Source organism: Oryctolagus cuniculus, chromosome 20 (assembly GCF_964237555.1).
Source record: "Oryctolagus cuniculus chromosome 20, mOryCun1.1, whole genome shotgun sequence".
Taxonomy (NCBI): domain Eukaryota; kingdom Metazoa; phylum Chordata; class Mammalia; order Lagomorpha; family Leporidae; genus Oryctolagus; species Oryctolagus cuniculus.
In genome coordinates, this window is record NC_091451.1 from 3,424,697 (window position 1) to 3,445,860 (window position 21,164).

At 36.9% G+C, this 21,164-nt stretch overlaps 1 long non-coding RNA gene across 3 annotated transcripts in view; it reads left to right on the forward strand.

The window, feature by feature from the left end:
* The first annotated feature begins 8,305 nt into the window (after positions 1-8,305).
* LOC138847300 (uncharacterized) overlaps positions 8,306-21,164 on the forward strand; it is a 74,203-nt gene continuing 61,344 nt past the window's right edge. Inside the window, exon 1 of one of the 3 annotated variants that reach the window (XR_011385059.1) lies at positions 8,306-9,033. This is a non-coding gene — a long non-coding RNA (uncharacterized lncRNA). The remainder of the gene's footprint in view (positions 9,034-21,164) is intronic. The other 2 variants (XR_011385058.1, XR_011385060.1) reach the window with 2 other exon arrangements.

The following is a 21,164-nucleotide window of genomic DNA, read 5'->3' on the forward strand; positions in this document are numbered from 1 at the left end:
ATTTTACTAATATTTATTAAATTTAAAAATTTTAAATCATTGTATCCTTATATAATTATAGTACTTTTTTTACACCATTTTGTAATGTCTGGTGTTATTTTTGTCTTGGTTTAATTCAATGTTATTTCATTTTTTTCTTTAATTCTTGACAAGGGAGCAGTAATGATTGCTTTTCAGTGTTTTATTCTAACATAATCATTAATGAGTACACATTATCTTTAAGCAATAATATATGTTTCCAACCACAGTATGTAGATTTCCTGCCTGGCTCCTAGTTTCCTCAATACCTAATAACTGCAGGCATCCCAGGATACTTGTGTCTTCATTTCTGTACCTGAAACACATATAGTATGGTGAATAAATTAGTGCTTTAACTATTAGGAACCCAGTCTTTACACTTTTTGACCAGGTAATCATAGCACATCAACTACCTTTTCCACACCTGCAAAGATTTGTGGCCCCCTCAAAATATATCACCACCTGATAGAGCTGTGGCTCCTCATTTCTTTTAGAGAAGCAGTTAAAATTTCTCATACATCCCTAGATAGACATTTGCCTGTACTACTGAGTACATATGATTTGTCCACTTCTAAATATGTCTTTCAAAACAAGTAGAGCTGCTCTGATTCTTAGATTTTTTTCCTTTATGAGACTGACTGTTAATTGCCAACATTTGATGATGCTAATGAGATTAATACCTGGTTTTCATTCACCCTCATTCTGTAGTGAACATAGTTGCAAAACTCTACCATCATAGAGCATATTTGAAGTGTTACAAACAGTATCTTTTTAAATAAAATAATTTACATTTTTTAAATGCACTGGAGGAAAAATAAAATCACTATCATTCAAGAGATCCTAGGACAGGGGTAATGGTTGTTTTAGCTAGTATAGTTTGAAAGCCTTCACTGTTGGTGATATTTGAGGTTAAAATGTAATAATGGTGCCTAACTTTCAAAAAGGAATTGAGGAGGACAGCATTTAAGCTGAGGAATCAAGGAATTTAAAGCACTTATTGGTGGGAACAAAAATGTGGGTGTATAATCAAAGGATGGAAGTTGAAATTTTTTACTTGTTGGATATTACGGTTAGTGGTGCATTAATCCTGTGATGATAGAGTGGGCTGAAATTATATTTTTTTTGCCAAATTAAAGAAAAAAATGGAGGAAAGGGAGGGGGGATTGAGGGAGGGAGAGAATATGAGGATAATATGCTTAGCTTCTTAGAAATGTACACTAATAAGCATGAAATCTGTTTGCCTTACATTAATAAAAATTAATCTTTTAAAAATTAGGTTGACTTGGAAGATGAAGGAAACATGGTGAGTATCAGTAATAACAATGAACTGTATTCTCCAAAACTGTTGAGGAAATAGATTTTTTAAAAGATTTATTTATTTATTTGCAAGTCATATTTACACAGAGAGAAGAGAGGCAGAGAGAGAGAGAATAGAGAGGGAGGGAGGGAGTGAGAAAGAGAGAGAGAGAGAGAGAGAGAGAGAGAGATGTCTTCCATCTGATGGTTCACTCCCCAGCTGGCAGCAATGGCTGGAGCTGCCAGATCCAAAGCCAGGAGCCAGGAGCCTACTCTGGTTCTCCCATGCAAGTGCAGAGGCCTAAGGACTTGGGCCATCTTCTACTGCTTTCCTGGGCCATAGCAGAGAGCTGGACTGAAGTGGAGCAGCCGGGTCTCGTACCAGCACCCATATGGGATGCCAGTGCTTCAGGCCAGGGCATTAACCCACTGCACCACAGCGCCGGCCCGAGAAAATAGATTTAAGGACTTCTGACTCAAAACATATTCAAGTTGATATGTATCTTTATTCACATTGTTTAGCCATTCCACGATGCATACATATTTCAATACAGTATGTATAATGACTTCAAAATTTCTTGTATAATGATACTAAACATTACTCTTATTCAGAAAAAAACTTGAACTCCATATATAGAGTTTCATATTAGAAATTTTCAATAAGTTTCCAAAAACTGTTTTTATGCATTGATTTCAAATTTGCTTGCCCCAAAATAAACTGACTTCTAAATTCCATTTCTCTAAAATTGTTTAAAATGTCATTTTGCATAATAAATAACTTTATAATATTTGCATTTTAATTTTAACTAGTATTTTCTAATGTTTAAAATGTTTTCATAATAAAACCAGAAACTGTTGGTAGGTTTTAAGCATGGAGTTCTTTTTGTCTCTGGTGTTTGACAGAGATCACTGGATAGTAGAGGGATAAGAATAAATGAATTAGTCTCCATTTAGGAGACTAATCTTGTCAGATGCACCATCATTGACTTACTTAATCCTTTTCTGATAGTGTTTTGAATGTTGCCTCCAATTGTTTCCTACTTGCTGATTGATTGCTATTACAAGCAACACTGTGAGAATATCCTGTGCAGATGTCTTTGTGGCCTCTTCCTTTTATATCCTTAAAATAAACATTCTATTCTATTTTTTCCTTTTTAAAAATGTAATTAAGTTATACACGTTTCATGGATTTCATATATACAGATTTAGGAACATAATGATACTTTCCTTCCTAAACTCCCTTACATGCCTGTACCAACCATTCTTCCTTCTCCTTCTCCCATTCCCACTCTTAATTTTAACAAAGATCTGCGTTCATCAGAGTCAGCCACAAGGGAGGGTTCCTTCAGCTTACACTAAAGAGGACTCCAGTTTTAGAAATTTTGGTATTTTGCTACTCCTGGGTCACTAAAATTGAATTTTATTTCACAATAAAGATATGGAGAGGAATAGAATCTACTACCTACAATCCTGTAGGTTTATCAGAGTAGACTCACTCAACTTGATCCCTTAATTGTTCATGTCACCCTCATTTTCAAGATTAACTTAGTGTCTCAAAAGTTTCCCAAACAATTATAGCATCTGTTCAAAAGCTCAGTCCCTTCTGTTCTTTTGGACAAGTAATTGAAAATAAAACTTTTTAAAAAAGGTAAGTTTATTTTTATGCAAAATAAATTTGAAGTCCATTGACAGTTTATTTATTATATGTACTTTCCATAAACTTTTTGATATTCACTGTATCCAATTTTGGGACATTTTTAATATGAAAATTATGTCTACTGTTCAGTAATGTCATTCTACTATATAAATTAAATAGTCCTAGCTATATGAATAGAAATTAGTAATGTAAAATAATTGCCTAAATCAATGCTATTAAATTATCTTTTTGACAGGCAGAGTTATACAGTGAGAGAGACAGAAAGGTCTTTCTTCCGTCGGTTCACCCCTCAAATGGCCGCCAGGGCCGGTGCGCTGTGCCAATCCGAAGCCAGGAGCCAGGTGCTTCCTCCTGGCCTCCCGTGCAGGTGCAGGGTCCAAGCACTTGGGCCATCCTCCACTGCCTTCCTGGGCCACAGCAGAGAGCTGGACTGGAAGAGGAATAACTGAGACAGAATCTGGCGCCCTGACCAGGACTAGAACCTGGAGTGCTGGTGCAGCAGGCAGAGGATTAGCTTAGTGAGCTGCTGTGCTGGGAATGCCATTAAATTTTAAAGCATACACTATGAAATGAGTGAAGTATATCATGTAGTTTTTTTTTTTTATTCATGGATGACTAAGGTAAGTTTTTTCATCTATTTATCAATAATTGGCACATTAAACTAATGATCTTTTAGAATCTTCTTGTTATAAAATCATTAAAATTATAAGTTAATGTATAAATTTCAAATAATACCTAAGTTTTTTAAGTGACTAATATGTTTTTGAAATTAGAGTTGAAACAAAAATTAATTAATGAAGAATATAAATATATATAAACACATGGGAAACTTGTGTTTGTCTTAAGATAATTAAGCTTGTTGTTCTTAAAACAAAAATGTGAATTGAAAATAATTTTGCTATTGAAAATTTTTTCTACTTAATTTACATTAAGATAATTAACCTTTTACTCTGGTAACATATTTTTCCAATTTTTTTTTCCTGAAAAAGCTGAAAATCAGAGATTTTTTTGTTGGTCATTTATTTGTCTAAGAATTAATTCTGGTTCCCTTGATTGTTTATAATCATTTATATTAGAGTTCTAAAAAACAATTTAAAAATAAATTTTGTTTTTCATTCCAAGACTTACAAAAAACAATAACAATTTTAGCTGTTTTATTAAAAAATGCATAAAAATTGGACACTACTGGCCAGTTAAAATGTTTCATTTAAAGAATTGAATACATTAAGTACTTAATTAATGTACTTAAGTACATTAAAACTTACCAATTACTTGGAATGAAGAAGTAGAGAATAATCAACATAAGAGGAATAACACATGGGAAAAAAATGCAAAGAAACAGACACAAAAAACCTTATACTAAAAGGCTCATAGGAGCTCATGTAACCATCACCCAGGCTGTTGAAAGACAGATTCCTTCCAAAATAAAAAGACACTACTACAGATTTTTCTAACATTGTCACATGGAACATGAAAAGCAATCTAAATCTGAAGTGAGCTTCATAACACTTAATTCTCCACATAAGCACAGAAAAATATCCATGGTTTGGATTTGATTTGCCCTAAAATAAATAATGGCAAAGGCCCAAATATTTGGCTCAACTTTGGCTGCTTTCCCCAGCACAAAAGCAAAAAACTAGATTGGAAGCAGAGCATCTTGGATGTTGAAATTCATTTAATAAAACTCAGCATCTATTAAAAAAAAATCAGCCACAATGAACAAAAAATGTGACTTCCTCAATCTGGCCAAGAATAAAAGGAAATTACAGCAAACAACACAACTAACACAGGATCATTGAAAGCTTTTTCCCTGGGAGTAAGCCTAGCCCAGGAGGCCACTGTTTCCCTTCAACTTCCTACTGAAGGGTAGTCAGGAAAATAAAAGGGGCAAAAGAAAATCAAAGATGTAAGTTAATTTCTAAGAAAACAAATTGTTGACATATAAATAGAATGATTCTTATACACAGAGATAATTCATAAAATCTAAAAACAAATACAACTGTTATAAATTTAATGAGATTACTGGAAAGACGTATATATAATATCCACTAATTACTAAATACCAGCAGCAAACAGAAAGGAAATAATATTTAAGAAGAGGCAGATCAGAAAATAAATATCTACAAGAGAGATGAAAGTAAAAAGGATTACAGTATGCATTACTTGTGAACACTGTTCAAATCAGAATAAAAAAAATACCCACCACTCACAGAGATCATTCATTTACGTCAATTTTTTTGCCACAGTGTCTTGGCTTTCCATACCTGTGAAACTGTCATGGGCTTTTTAGGCAGATCCGAATGCCTTAGGGGCTGATTCTGAGGCCAGAGTGCTGTTTAGGGCATTTGCCATTCCATGAGTCTGCTGTGTGTCCTGCTTCCAATGTAGGATCATTCTCTCCTGTTTAATTCTATCAATTATTATTAGCAGACATTGGTCTTATTTATTACACTACTAATTTCTAGTCATATCACTAAGAACATTTATTTTATATAGCAGAATGACATACTTCTGAATAGGAAACATAATCTTCATTTTAAATTTGCCCAAAATTTGGATACAGTGAACATCAAAATGTTTATGGAAAGTGCATTTAATGAATAAATTGTGAATAGATTTCAAATTTATTTTGTATACTATTAAACTTATCTTTTTAAAAGTTTTATTTTCAATTACTTGTCCAAAAGAACTGAAAAAACTGAGCATTTGAACAGATGCCACAATTGTTTGGAAACTTTTGACAGTCTAAGTTAATTTTGAAAATGGGGTGGACATGAGCAATTAGGGGGTCAAGTGGAGTGAGTCTCCTCTGATGAATCTACAAGATTGTAGGTCCTAGACCCTATTTCTCTCCATATCTATATTAGTGAATTAAAATTCAATTTTAGTTCACCAAGAGTATCAAAACACCAAAATTTCTAAAACTAGAGTCCTCATTAGTGTAAGGTGAGAGAAGCCTCCCCTGTGGCTGCCTCTGCTGAATGTAGATCTTTGTTAAAATCAAGAGTGGGAATGGGAGAGGAAGGAGAAAGTATGGTTGGTGCACAAGTGGGCAGGAGTTTAGGAGGGGAAGTATCACTATGTTCCTAAATCTATATGTATGAAATACATGAAACTTGTAAAACTTAATTACATTTTTAAAAAGGAAAAATATTTATTTTAATGAAATTAAAGGAAGAGACCACAAAGACATCTGCACAGGATATTCCTCACAGTGTTGTTTGTAATAGTAATCAATCTGCAAGTAGGAAAAAATTAGAGGGCAACATTCAAAACACCATCAGAAAAGGATTAGGTAAGTCAATGATGGTGCATCCAACAAGATTAGTCTCCTAAATGGAGACTAATTCATTTATTCTTAGAAAAAACATTGAGGGGCTGGCTGTGGCTCAGCGGGTTAAATCCCTGGCTTGAAGTGCTGACATACCATATGGGTGCTGTTTCTAGTCCTTGCTGCTCCTCTTCTCATCCAGCTCTCTGCTATGGCCTGGGAAAGCGGTAGAGGATGGCCCAAGTCCTTGGGCCCCTGCACCCATGTAGGAGACCTGGAGGAGGCTCCTGGTTCCTGGCTTCAGATCAGCACAGCTCTGGCCATTGCAGCTAATTGGGGAGTGAACCAGCAGATGGAAGACCTCTCTCTTTCTCTCTCTGCCTCTGCCTCTCTCTGTGCCACTCTGACTTTCAAATAAATAAATAAATCTTTAACAACAAAAAAGAATAAAATATTGAAAAGCAATCATTACAGCTCCCTTGTCAAGAATTAACATAAAAAATGAAATAATATTGAATTAAAGCAAGACAAAAATAACACCAGACATTACAAATGGTGTTAAAAAGTATATAATATATAAAAATATACATATATACATATGTATTATATGTAAAAATACATAAAATTATATAATATATAATTTATATTTTATATTTATTCCTATTTATATTTATTTATTTATTTATAAAATACACAATGAAATAATTATTTAAAATTTTTTAAATTTAATAAACTACTAGTAAAATCAATTAGGGAGGGCCCAGTGCTGTGGCGCAGCAGGTTAACACCCTGGCCTGAAGCGCCAGCATCCCATATGGGCACTGGTTCTAGTCCCAGCTGCTTCACTTCCAATCCAGCTCTCTGCTATGGCCTGGGAAAGCAGTAGAAGATGGCCCAAATCCTTGGGCCCCTGCACCCACATGGGAGACCCAGAAGAAGCTCCTCTCTCCTGGCTTCGGATCAGCACAGCTCTAGCCATTGCAGCCATCTGGGGAATGAACCATCAGACAGAAGACCTCTCTCTCTCTCTCTCTCAGCCTCTCCTCTTTCTGTGTAACTATTTCAAATAAATAAATAAATCTTTTAAAAATCAATTAGGGAAACTAAAAGAATATGAAACCAAATCATTATTTGGTAAGAAATTATAGCATTTACCAAGATTCTAAGAGAAACATGTGAAGTTTATAGGAGAAAAATTCTGATTATGGATATCAAAATCTACCATAATTTGAAAAATCATATTCCCAAAACAAAATATAACCTAACATAGGAAAATTCCTATATAAACCAAATAAGTAGAATCAGATTTTAAAACTCCAACTGACTGAGAAAAATTTTAAACAATCAAAACTTCAGGTCCATACTTAGAGGCATTCTCCAAACTTCTAAGTAAGAACAAACAAACCTATGTTTCCCAGACCTACGCAAAGTGGAGATAAGCAGAGAATGTTTGAAAATTTGTCTTTGAAAACCAGCATTACATTGATGACGGTGTAAGTGGACCAGAGCGTGAAATGAGTTTATTGTATTCTTTTCATAAATAGAGATACAAATATCCTAAGCAAAGCATTATTATAATAAAGGAAATCAAATATGAACATAAAATAGATCAATAACAAGAGAGATGATAAAAGGTACAAGTTTAGTTAAGAATCCCAAAAAAGTAGTCTAAGTAGGTGAAAAATGCATAAAGAAAAGTGCATGATCATTTAGATTACATGTTGAAAAGCATTTAATAAAATTCAACATCTACTGAAAAAATAAGAGTAAAAATTAACAAAAGATGTAACTTCCTCAGTCTGGCCAAGATAAAAAGGATCCTACAGCAAACAACACAACTCACATAGGATCATTGAAAGCTTTTTCCCTGGGAATAAGCCTAGGCCAGGAGATCACTGTTTCCCTTCAACTTCCTACTGAAGGGTAGTTCAGAAAATAAAAGGGAAAAAAAAAAAAAAAAAAAAAAAAACAACCAGAGATTAAGTTAATTTATAAGGAATAAAATTGTTAACATATAAATAGGATGATTCTTACATACAGAGATAATTCATAAAATACATAAAACAAATAAAACAATTGTATAAATTTAATGAGATTATTGGAAAGACTAATATACAAAATCCACTAATTACTAAATTCTATCAGTAAACAGATAGGAATTAATATTAAAGAAGAGGCAGATTAGAAAATAAATATCTACAAGAGATGAAAGTAAAAATGATTACATTATATATGAATTGTAAACATTATTCAAATCAACATAAAAAATACCCACAAACGACCCCACAGTAATGAGTAAAACATGGAGAAAAGAAAGAGGCCCTGCAGCCCATACACAGCCATTAACTACTAAGTCCCCTTAAGCAGGTCACTGCACTCCTGTAGGATTCTCAGAGGAGGACGCAGGGGAGGCACAAGGGATCCAGCAGGGGCCAGGATCTGGGAGGGGAAAGGCTCCCTGCTGCCGAGGATGCAGCCCTGCAGGAGGACATTTCAGACCTGAACCCGGGCCCAGCCTCACTCTTCCCATCTGCAGGGGCCTGACATTAGGCGTCCCTGCTGTGAGGACGCTGATTCCTGGAGTCTTTTGTGTCATGAGTGCTGACCTCTATGCAAGCTGACCAGTCAGGCGCCGCGGCGTAAACGCTAGGGAATCACGCGAGATCTTGACGCCACAGTCGTTTTCCAGGTCCAGGAAGGAGAGAGGTCCAAGCGGGAGGCTGGGAGAGTCCTAAGGTAGCGCAGGACTGCTCTGCTCGTCCCTTCTTTCATCGCAGGATCCCGGGAAATAGTGAGTGTGTGGGGCTGGGCGACCAGAGTGAGGGAGGGCGGGGCTGGAGGAACGCACTGGGGACACGGGGCTCCCAGAGTCATCTCTGGAATCTGTTTCCCATCTCATGAGTGTAACAATGACTATCCGCCTCTGCTCTGGCCTCTAGCTGGGCCCTGGAGTGGTGGCCTGGACTGCAGGCACCCTGTCCTTCCCTGCCCACAGAGTCTTCACTGGGGTGTGGTGGTCACTAGGGAGAAGCCAGGCCATGTGTGGGTTCAGCAGGGCAGACGCTGTCATATGAGGTCCTCGGTTCCTCCTTCTTCCCACGTGGGAAGCAGGGTCTCCGTTCCTGGCCTTTCTGCATAGCTCTTTCTAGGAGAGATCCTGGTGGCTTTAGTATGTGCTGATTTTAAGTAGAAAGAGTGCAAGGAGGAGAAGCATTTAAAATTTTCAAAAAGCTTTTCTCTGAGACTGTCGGAACTAGAAAATTTCCACATTATTACACACTAATTAATCCATTGTTAGGGTTCTTATAAGTCCATGTTTTTGTATTGACATTTGGTAAATAATGAAATACATTCTCTGAGACTTTTAGTGGGAATTAAAACAGAAACAGATTTTATCGTTTAACATCTTCAATAATTTCCATTCAAGTATTGTTTATAGCTGTTGTCTATATTCCCGCTGAAGTAGTGGCTCTTGGTTTTTCATTTGTTTAACTTATTTGGTGAACTATTAAGCTTTTTTACAGTAAGGTAAGTTTAAAATCTAATCTCAAAAACTAAAAGACAATGAAAGAGTGTTGGAGGAAGGATGGATATATCATTATGTTCTTAGAATGGTTTCTGCCAACGATATTAAATGTGCTAAAACTAATTAAAATTAAAGGAAAATATTATCAATTTAACAAATATTTAAAACATAGTGCTAAAACACTGTAGATACTTTCAATTTTTATTGTAATTCCTGTTTATGACAGTTGAAAGAAATCTTATTTTTCTCACTTTAAAATATCCTAGTACATTGGAATTCATGATGAAATTATTCTGTTGAGAAATCTTATTTAATATACTGCTTTAAGTGTTAATACTATGGCCACTGAGAATATAAAGCTCTTATCAACTTGCATGAAAAAGAACCCATAAAAATCATCACTCAAAACATCTGGAGACCTAAAATATAGCATTCTCAATATGCAGGTATATTTTATACTGCCAAGTAAGTAGCTGACTAATTTTAAGTGGGTATATGCAATAACTTCTAAAAATTCTTTTGGGAATTAAATGTAGTTATTTATTATATATTTCAAATACATATCAAACATATTAGTAAAATATTGCAAATAAATTTCAGTCAAATCATAAATAAGAATACAAAGAAATTTTCCACCATAAAAACATAGCAAGTACTAATTTTCCAACCTTAAATTTCACAAAATATAATCTTTAACTCAAGAAGGAGTACTGAGTTTACAAAACAATGACCCATGTATTGGGATACCTAATTCTATACAGAATCCTCAGTGCCACAGAATACCTGCATGACCTTGATTCACTTCACTGGACCTTAGCATCTTCATGTGAAAAATGAGTTTGCATAGGATCAGTTGTACTCAACCGATACACTTAAAGGATCTCTTTAGATCTACAGAGGCACTTTAAGATAATAGTGAAACTTTAAATCAGAGCTTACATTCTTTAAACACAGATATTGTAGACTGTTTCTACAACTAATACAAAATAGCTCGCACAGTCAAATATGTGCCAAACCACTTTTCAACTTTTGGAGATAATTATTTTATTAACTTCTAATGCTAAGTTGATTTTGTTTCAGCTCTCTTTTCTTAACAAGTCCAGTAATTTATACTTCTAGCAAATATATACCTCATTAAAAATTGAATAGTCAGGTTTATATAAATGTTTGTCTTCATGCAAGTACAGCCTCTTTGTTTAGGTCAAACTGAGAGTAGAGACATCCTGAAAGAAGTTGCTATCCAAATGACTTAGTTGACAAAGTTGTCAAAACCTTAGAGTTAAGGAATGGTACTGTGACATATTCAAATACATTTTAGATAGGATTGATGCTTCCTTTAATCTGCAGTTGATTCTTCTCAGACAAACTGAATATTTTTTATTTGGCAGTAAAGAAACTGCTGTATACAGGATTACTAAATTAATATTAAAAATGAAATTAATTTTAACAGAGTTTGAACCAAAATATCAGAGTCATTTTAAAATCTAATTGTCTAATTTCCCATGGTACAAATGATTCATGAGAACTGAAAGTAAACATATGAGATTATTTCATAATCTGTAAGTGTTTCTGAAGCATAACTAACTTATAAAAAACAGAAATTATCCAAAGTTTTGAACATATGTACAGATTATATGGTAAATATTCATAGAACATGAATGTCAGAAGGAACCTGTATCAGTACTCTGCAAAAGAGTCTATAAATGTCACCTGAATGTAGACTGTAATGATTATATATAAGTGTGCATATTTTTAAAACGTTATTGAAAATGGAATTCGAACAAAATGGAGGAATCCGGAAAACATCATGCTGAGTGAAATAAGCCAGTCCCAAAAGGACAAATATCATATATTCTTCCTGATTGGTGACAACTAACTGAGCACCTAAAAGGAAACCCTTTGAAGTGAAATGGACACTATGAGAAACATGCCCTTGTCCTGACAGTCAAGGAACAACTTACTACTTTATTATTCCTTTTAGTATTTTTTTCGTTCTACTTAATACCATTGGTTGAACTCTTTAATTAACATACAATTATTCTTAGGTGCTTAAGTTTAACTGAACAGTGGGGATAACAGTGGGAATAAGAGAGGGAGGAGATGTACAGTTTGGCACATGCTCAATTGGACTTACCCCTAATGGTAGAGTTAGAAACATGCCAGGCTGTCTGCACCTTAATGTTTATTGCAGCTCAATTCACAATAGCTAAGACCTGGAATCAACTCAAATGCCCATCAACAGTAGACTGCATAAAGAAATTATGGGACATGTACTCTATAGAATACTATCCAGCAGTCAAAAACAATGAAACACGGTCATTTGCAACAGAATGGAGGAATCTGGAAAACATCATGCTGAGTGAATTAAGCCAGTCCCAAAGGGACAAATATCATATGTTCTCCCTGATCGGTGACAACTAACCAACCACAAAAAAGGAAACCTGTTGAAGTGAAAGGGACACTATGAGAAACAGTGACTTGATCAGCCTTTGTCCTTACTGTTGATGTGCAATGTAATACTTTATCCCTTTTAGTATTTTTTTTTGTTCTGGTTAATACTATTGGTTGAACTCTGTAATTAGCTCACATTTATACTTAGGTGTTGAAATTTAACTGAAAAGTGATCCCTGTTATATATAAGAGTGGGAATAAGAGAGGGAGGAGATGTACAATTTGGGACATACTCAATCGGACTTGCCCCAAATGGTAGATTTAGAAATGTGCCAGGGGATTTCAATACAATCCCATCAAGATTGCATGCACCAATGTCATCTGACTGGTCAAATTGATCAATTTCAGTTCACAATTGATCACACTGATAGGTCTAAGAGTCAAAGGGATCATACAAACAAGACTAGTGTCTGCAATACTAACTGATAGAATAAAAAAGGGAGAGAACGATCCAACATGGGAATCGAGATACACAGCAGACCCATAGAATGGCAGATGTCCTAAACAGCACTCTGGCCTCAGAATCAGCCCTTAAGGCACTCGGATCTGGCTAAAAAGCCCATGAGAGTATTTCAGGCATGGAAAGCCAAAACACTCTGGCAAAAAACAAACAAACAAACAAACAAACACCTAAATGAAAGATCTTTGCAAGTGAGATCCCAATAGAAAGAATGGGCCATCAAAGAAGGAGGTACCTTTCTCTGAAGGAAGGAGAGAACTTCCATTTTGACTATGGCCTTTCTAAATAAGATCGAAGTCAGCAAACTCAAGAGGCTTCCATAGCCTTGGAAACTCATGACTAGAGCCTAGGAAGATTACTGACGCCATAAACAAGAGTGTGAAATTGTTAAGTCAACAACAGGAGTCACTGTGTACTTACTCCTCCTGTGGGATCACTGTCCTTACTTAATGTGTTGTCCAATGTGAATTAATGCTATAACTAGTACTGAAACAGTATTTTACACTTTATGTTCTGTGTGGGTGCAAACTGATGAAATCTTTACTTAATATATACTAAATCGATCTTCTGTATATAAAGATAATTGAAAATGAATCTTGATGTGAATGGAATGGGAGAGGGAGTGGTAGATGGGAGGGGTATGGGTGGGAGGGAAGTTATGGGAGGGAAAAAGCCATTGTAATCCATAAACTGTACTTTGGAAAATTACATTTAATAAATTAAAGTTAAAAAAAAAATAAGAAGAAGAAAAAAAAGAAACACGCCAGGGGATTCCACTTCAATGCTATCAAGGTGTAATGTACCAATGCCATCTCACTAGTCAAAATGATCAGTTTCAGTCCATAACTGATCATAATGATAGGATTGTCATTCCCCCACTTGCGGAGGAACGACACCGGACCGGACGCTGTTTTCTTGCCCCGGGCCTTCCCGGATTTGCTGCCACTTCCCCGCCTCCACGGAGGAGCAGCACTCCCCACCGCTCCCCCGCTTTCGCGGAGGAGCGGCACCAACGAGCTCTCCGACCGACTCTCTCAGGGGGAGCCTGCTTGTTGTCTCTCTCCCCCTTTTATAGTCCTCTCCCACCAATCCGTGCTCTGCTGCCCACATGCTGAGCACGCCGCTCTCTTCCAATCAGAGGTTGGATCAGGAATCAGCTAATTGACAAAGCAGCTGTGTAAGATTTGTTTATTCCTTCTCAGCACCATATGATGGGAGATCAGACACACAGAGTTAGTTTCCGTCCACAGTCTCAGTACTTATTTGTCTCCTGGGCGCCCCGCCATGTTGTGGTAGACGGACCCTGCTCCCCACATAGGATTAAGAGTCAAAAGGATCACATAAACAAGACAAATGTCTGTTAATACTAACTGATAGAATTAAAAAGGAGAGAATGATCCAACATGGGAAGGGGGATACACAGCAGATCCATAGAATGGCAGATGTCCTAAACAGCACTCTGGCCTCAGAATCAGCCCTTAAGGCATTCGGATCTGGCTAAAAAGCCCATGAGAGCATTTCAGGCATGGAAAGCCAAGACACTCTGGCAAAAAAAAAAAAATGACCTAAATGAAAGATCTCTGTGAGTGAGATCACAAAGGAAAGTATGGGCCATCAAAGAAGGAGGTACCTTTCTCTGAAGGGAGGAGAGAACTTCCACTTTGACTATGGCCTTGCCTAAATAAGATCAGAGTTGGCGAACTCAAGAGGCTTCCATAGCCTTGGCAGCTCATGACAAGAACCTCGGGTAATTACTGACGTTATAAATGAGAGTGTCAGTTGTTAAATCAGCCACAGGAGTCACTGTGCACTTACTCCTCATGTAGGACCTCTGTCCTTAATGTGTTATGCTATGTGAATTAACAGAAAAACTACTACTCAAACAGTACTCTATAGTTTGTGTGTCTGTGTGGGTGCAAACAGTTGAAATCTTTACTTAGTATATGCTATATTGATCTTCTGTATATAAAGGTAATTGAAAATGAGTCTTGATGAAGGATGGGATGGTAGAGGGTGTGGGAGATGGGAAGGTTGTGGGTGGGTAGGAGGTTATGGGGGGAAAAAGCTGCTATAATCCACAAGTTGTACTTTGAAAATTTATATTTATTAAATAAAGTTAAAAAAAAGAGTGCCTAGGTTTTGTTTTTGTCCCTGGTTCTGGTCCAGCTTATTGCAGATGCACACTCCAGGAAGTAGCAAGTGATGTTAAATACTTGAGTCTGAACAACTCATATGAGAGATCAAGAAGGATTTCCTGGCTCCTGACTTTCATCTTTCACAGTCCAATTTGGTGCAGGCATTTGGGGAATGAACCAATGAATGGAAGGTTCTCATTATTATTCATTTTCTCTCTTTCTCTCTTTCTCTCTCTCTCTCTCTCTCTCTCTCTCACTCACTGTCTATGTCTCTGTCTGTCTCTCTTCCTCCCTTCCTCCCTCATTCACTCCTCTTCCCTTCCAAAACGCATTAGTTTGGGTTGTGGGCATTCGATTTAGTGATTAAGATTCAAGTTATAATACCCTCATCCCATATCAGAGTGCCTGGGTTTGAAACCCAACTTTGTTTTCGGATTCCATCATTCTGCTAATGCACAATCTGAGAGAGAGTTGCAATGGCTCATATAGTTGGATTCTGCCACCCACAGGGAGAATGGATTGTGTTTTTCATTATTGATTTGATATAGGCATTTGAGGAGTGAACCAGTAGATGGGAATGTCTCAGGTTTAAGGAGCCTAAGTTTCTTTTTAGAGAAGATCTGCTCCCCTAACGTGAGTACCTACACAGCACCATGACATTACAGGAAACAGAGTTTCATTGTGATGTTCAGTTACATGTCTGGGGATATTTGTTATTTCCATCTAGCCTATCCTGATAAACCAGAACTATAAGCATGCTTCAACTCGATCAATGTTAGAAAATCAAGTTGGTGGAATAAAGCTGGTGCTCATTAAGTGTTTGCATAATGATGAAAAATTATCATACTGGGAAGAACAAACCATTCTACAATTCAGAGAAACCTCACTTTCTCATATTTTTGGCTCCATGGCTTTGTTGCACTGTGTTTAGTGAAAGAACAGTCTGCCTCAAGTAAGCACAGATGCCTACACAGCCCCAGGGCCAGGGAATTTATTTCAGTGAAAAATCAGTGAGAATATGCTTGCTTCATTAGGTATTCATTCATGAGAAAGATGAGCAAAGAGAAATGTACTACCAGCCACTCCAGAGAAAGAGTCCAGTGGTTTTAATGCATATCTTCACAGTCCATGTCTGCAGCTTTTAACTACTTGACTTCACAACTGCATGTAGTTTCACTAAACAGGTTATTGTTCCTGATCTCTGTTGACTGGAAGTCCAGTCCTATTTGGTGATTGACCTATTGATCCCTGGCTCAGATTAACCATTCATGAAAGGGTGAAACATGTGTAATGTGGACAGGTGGACTAGTCTGGAAGAGGAGGCAAGGGCTCTGCAGGGAAATGATTTTAATGAGTAATAATAATACCATACATAGCACAGTGGTCTGCAATTCATGCAGTGACATAACTGTGGTATAGGCAGAAAAATTAGCAGTCATACTTTTATAGGAAAATTAAATTAAGCCAATTATCTAACTTTTGGGTGATTTCAGATAGTTACTAATCTCAAAATGAAGCTCTTGCTGTGCCCAAAGTTTACTCAAGCTTGGAAGCACAGTTAGTCTCTTTGTCTCTCAGAAATTTCCAGCAAACAAAGAAAATGGTCATTTGTCAGTTATGGCTTTAAAAAGGATTTATTAGTCTGCCTTGAAATTATTATGTACTGGGCCGGCGCCGCGGCTCACTAGGCTAATCCTCCGCCTAGCGGCGCCAGCACACCGGGTTCTAGTCCCGGTCGGGGTGCCGGATTCTGTTCTGGTTGCCCCTCTTCCAGGCCAGCTCTCTGCTGTGGCCAGGGAGTGCAGTGGAGGATGGCCCAGGTGCTTGGGCCCTGCACCCCATGGGAGACCAGGAAAAGCACCTGGCTCCTGGCTCCTGCCATCGGATCAGCGTGGTGCGCCGGCTGCAGCGCGCTGGCCGCGGCGGCCATTGGAGGGTGAACCAACGGCAAAGGAAGACCTTTCTCTCTGTCTCTCTCTCTCACTGTCCACTCTGCCTGTCAAAAAAAAAAAAAAAAGAAAGAAAAAAGAAAAAGAAATTATTATGTACTCACTTGTTGAAAGCAATTATCTTGATAGAACAGGATCCTGAATAACTAAAGAATTGTGCTGCTGATAAGTATGCACAATATGATCATTGTTTTCATAAAACAAGCAATTATCAGCAAATATACATGTTATGTGGGACAAGAGGAAAGCCTAGAAGGGCCTACAAAAGGTGCTAACATTGGTTAACATTGGTGTTTGCATTGAGGTGGTCAAGAATGATGTTGGTCAGCTGGTCACCCAAATTGAGCCAATAATGCTGGTGTTCCCAATGAACAGGCCAATCATATAGAAAGACATTCAACATCATATTAAGACATAAAGTTAGAAATTCAGAAAGCCTAACTCTATAAATTATGGTAAAATTAGGTCCAAGAAAGAAGTTAACAGCAATAAAAAGTCTTATTTAAAGAATGTTTTTAATATAAAAATTATGAAGAAATAAGGTTGTACTTCTTATAGTGTTTCTGAAAGCATTTTTTCAAATTAAAGAAAGCAAAATGTATATGTCAACAACTAAAAGAACATATTGGAAACATGATAAATGAAAGGAATGAATTTTAGAGAGACTCATTTTACATTAAATTAATGTCAATAATTTTATGGTAGAAGAAAGGAAAGAAATATAAGACAAAATTGATGAAGAGAAAGATGAGAACAAATTTAAATGCTGAAAAATATAGATGAGCTGTAAGAAACAAACACCAGTGTAAACTAACAGAGCAACACTAGTATTAAAATGTATAATTCTTGAGCTTATAATCTGATAAATGTGTAAAATATGTCATTACTGTACTTTGTTTTTAATAAGCAAGTTAATGAATATAATAATTAAATAGAGGATCATACCTTGAAAAAGTGTAAACAAACAAATGAAAAAAATGCAAAAAGAATACTGTAAGAGAACTCTAGTTCATCAAAAAATAGGGAAGAAAAGTAAATCATACAAAGCAAGATATACAAAGAAATAAGCTTATAATCCTGAGTATATTAAATTATGCATTAAGATTAAATGATTGGTGCCAGGTTCTAGTCCCGGTTGCCCCTCTTCCAGGCCAGCTCTCTGCTGTGGCCCAGGAAGGCAGTGGAGGATGGCCCAAGTGCTTGGGCCCTGCACCCACATGGGAGACCAGGAGGAAGCACCTGGCTCCTGGCTTCAGATCGGCATAGCTCAAGCTGTAGCGCCATTTTGGGGGTGAACTAATGGAAGGAAGACCTTTCCTCCTGTCTCTCTCTCACTAACTCTATCTGTCAAATAAAAAAATGATTAAATGATCTTCATGGGGTGGGCCTGACGGTGCAATGTTTTAAGATAGTGCTTAGGACACCAGCGTCCTATATTGTTGTGTTTGATTTGAGTCCTAGAGATGCCATTGCTCTGATAGTTTCCTGCAAATAGATGTTAAAGGTAACAGACATTAGCTGAAATTTTTAGGTTCCTCCCAATCTACTTAGGAGATTTGAATGTAGTTTTTGGCTCCTGGCTTCACACAGTGCCAGTTGTTACAGTCACTTCAGGAGGTGAAACAGCATATAGAATACATTGTCTGTTTCTGTCTACTTTCTTATCAGCATGCATTTAAGTAAGTAAAGACTTTAAAAAAAGACAAGTGATCCTCAAATATAAGGAAAATAAATATTGTTGTACAAATTCTACATAACATGCAACATAAGTCCCATTATGAAAAATTAAATGTACATTTTTAAGATAGACACATTTCATGTACTTCATATATGCAGATTGAGGAATATAGTGATAATTTCCACCCTACCCTTCCTCTGCCCATGATCAACACTTCTTCCTCCCTCTCATATTTCCACTCTTAATTTTTACAAAGATCTATTGTATAGTCTGTTTACTTTATACTCCTAAGGTTAACCCTACAATAAGTAAAGAGTTCAACAAATACTATGAAGAAAAAGAAAATTGTTTGTCTCCAGTAGAGCCAATGGCTGTAAACAATCTAATAAAGAACCTAAAATCGAATATATTGGAGTGAAATGGTTATTTTGAGATCTGATGATTCTTTAAATGCACACTTTAACTGCTATGACTCATTTATTGAAAATATGTTGGGTGCGGTGCTGTGGTGTAGAGGGTAAAGCCGCTGCCTGCAGTTCCTGGATCCCATATGGAAGCCAGTTTGAGTTACAGTGGCTCTACTTCCAATCTAGCTCTCTGCTATAGCATGGGAAATACGTAGAAGATGGCCCAAGTCTTTAGACACCTGCACTCATGTGAGAAACCTGGAGGAAGTGCCTGGCCCCCGGCTTCAGATCCACACAGTTGAGGCTATTGAAGCCAATTAGGGAGTGAACTAGGGAATGTAAGACCTCTCTCTCTCGCTCTCGCTCTCTCTCTCTCTCTGCATCTGCCTCTCTGTAACTGCCTTCAAATAAACAGATGATTTTTTTTAAAAGAAAATTTGTTAACAAAATGCGTGCCAAGTTCTGTTACATAAAAAAGTTACACAAAATAAACCTATACCTAGTTCTTCTATAATCAGACAAAAATTTTATAATCAGACAACATATAATAGTAATTAGGAAGCTGGCGCTGCAGCTCACTAGGCTAATCCTCTGCCTTCCGGCCCCGGCACACCGGGTTCTAGTCCCAGTCGGGGCACTGGATTCTGTCCCGGTTGCCCCTCTTCCAGGCCAGCTCTCCACTGTGGCCAGGGAGTGCAGTGGAGGATGGCCCAAGCACTTGGGCCCTGCACCCCATGGGAGACCAGGATAAGTACCTGGCTCCTGCCATGGGATCAGCGCGGTGCGCCGGCCGCAGCGCGCCGGCCGCGGTGGCCATTGGAGGGTGAACCAACAGCAAAAGGAAGACCTTTCTCTCTGTTTCTCTCTCACTGTCCACTCTGTCAAAAAATAAATAAATAAATAAATAAATATTAAAAAAAATAGCAATTAGGGACTGGTGCTGTGACATAACAAGTAAAGCCACCCCCTGCAGTGCTGGTATCCCGTATGGGCACTGGTTCAAGTCCTGGCTGTTCCACTTCCAACCCAGCTCTCTGGTGTGGCCTAGGAAAGCAATAGAAAATGGCTCAAGTCCTTGGGCCCCTTGCAGCTGTGTAGCCTGATTCCTGGCTTCAAATTAGCCCAGCTCCTGCTATTGCTGCCAATAGGGGAGTGAACCAGTGGATGGAAGACCTCTCTCTCTCTCTCTCTCTTTCTCTCTCTCTCTCTCTCTCTCTCTCTCCCCCTCTCCCTCTCCCTCTGCCTCTCTGTAACTCTTTCAAATAAATAAATCAATATTTAAAAAAACAAAATGGAACTTGATAAATTATGATAGTAATTAAATTGCACTGATTTAATTTAATCTCAAGCTACACTAGGAAGAAAGAAAACAGATTTTATTCCCATCAACAGTTATATTGAAAGGATTGTGTGTTAGGTCAAAGTTTCTTAGGTAGAGTTATTAGCTTTTCTATTTGTTTTACTAAACAAATGCATACCTCCAAGTGTTCAACTTCATTTTTTAACAGAAATAAAAACAAAATTGTTGAAAAATTAATTTTAGATACTTATCACAGACAAATGATTTAGTTTTTGAACAATCTCGCTTTTAACAAAAATAAAGACAAAATTTTTGGAAAATTAACCCTTTGACTACCTATCCCAAATAAACTGTTGAACTTTTAAGCAAACTCATATCTGCAAAAGGATAAAAAATACACCATTTTAAATATAAAGGCATAGCATTTTTTCTGCTGAGGAATAGTACAGTAATAATGTATTAAGAATAGAAGAATAGCATAATATATTTGTGTTTGGAAAATGACTCTAAATTATTATATCAACCTGTTATAGGCATACATGAGTATCAATATTTTATGAAATAAGAGCACATAATGAAATTATGAAATAAGGGTAAAGCTTTGGAAGATGTTCCAAGTACTTGGGCCCCTGCCACAAATCTAGGAGATGAAATGATGTTCCAGGCTTCTGCCATTGGTCTGGTTCATCCTTTGGTGTTGTGGCCATCTGGAGAGTGAATTAAAGGGTGAGAATGAAAGTGCAATCATTAGTTGTCTCTGTAACTCACTTTGCCTTTCAAATAAATAAATGCATTTTAAAATAAAACTCATCTAAAATAAATGATGACAATTTCTTTGATTAAATGATTTAATTATAATTTAAATTATTGTATCTTACACTCTTCTATATTTTTGAAATTTGTATAATGAGCATATACTCCTTTTATTTAAAAGTACACATTGATGAAATCCAAAGCAAATATACCCAGATTTTCAAATATGTTTTATTTTGAATGATAGGTATTTGAAGAATTAT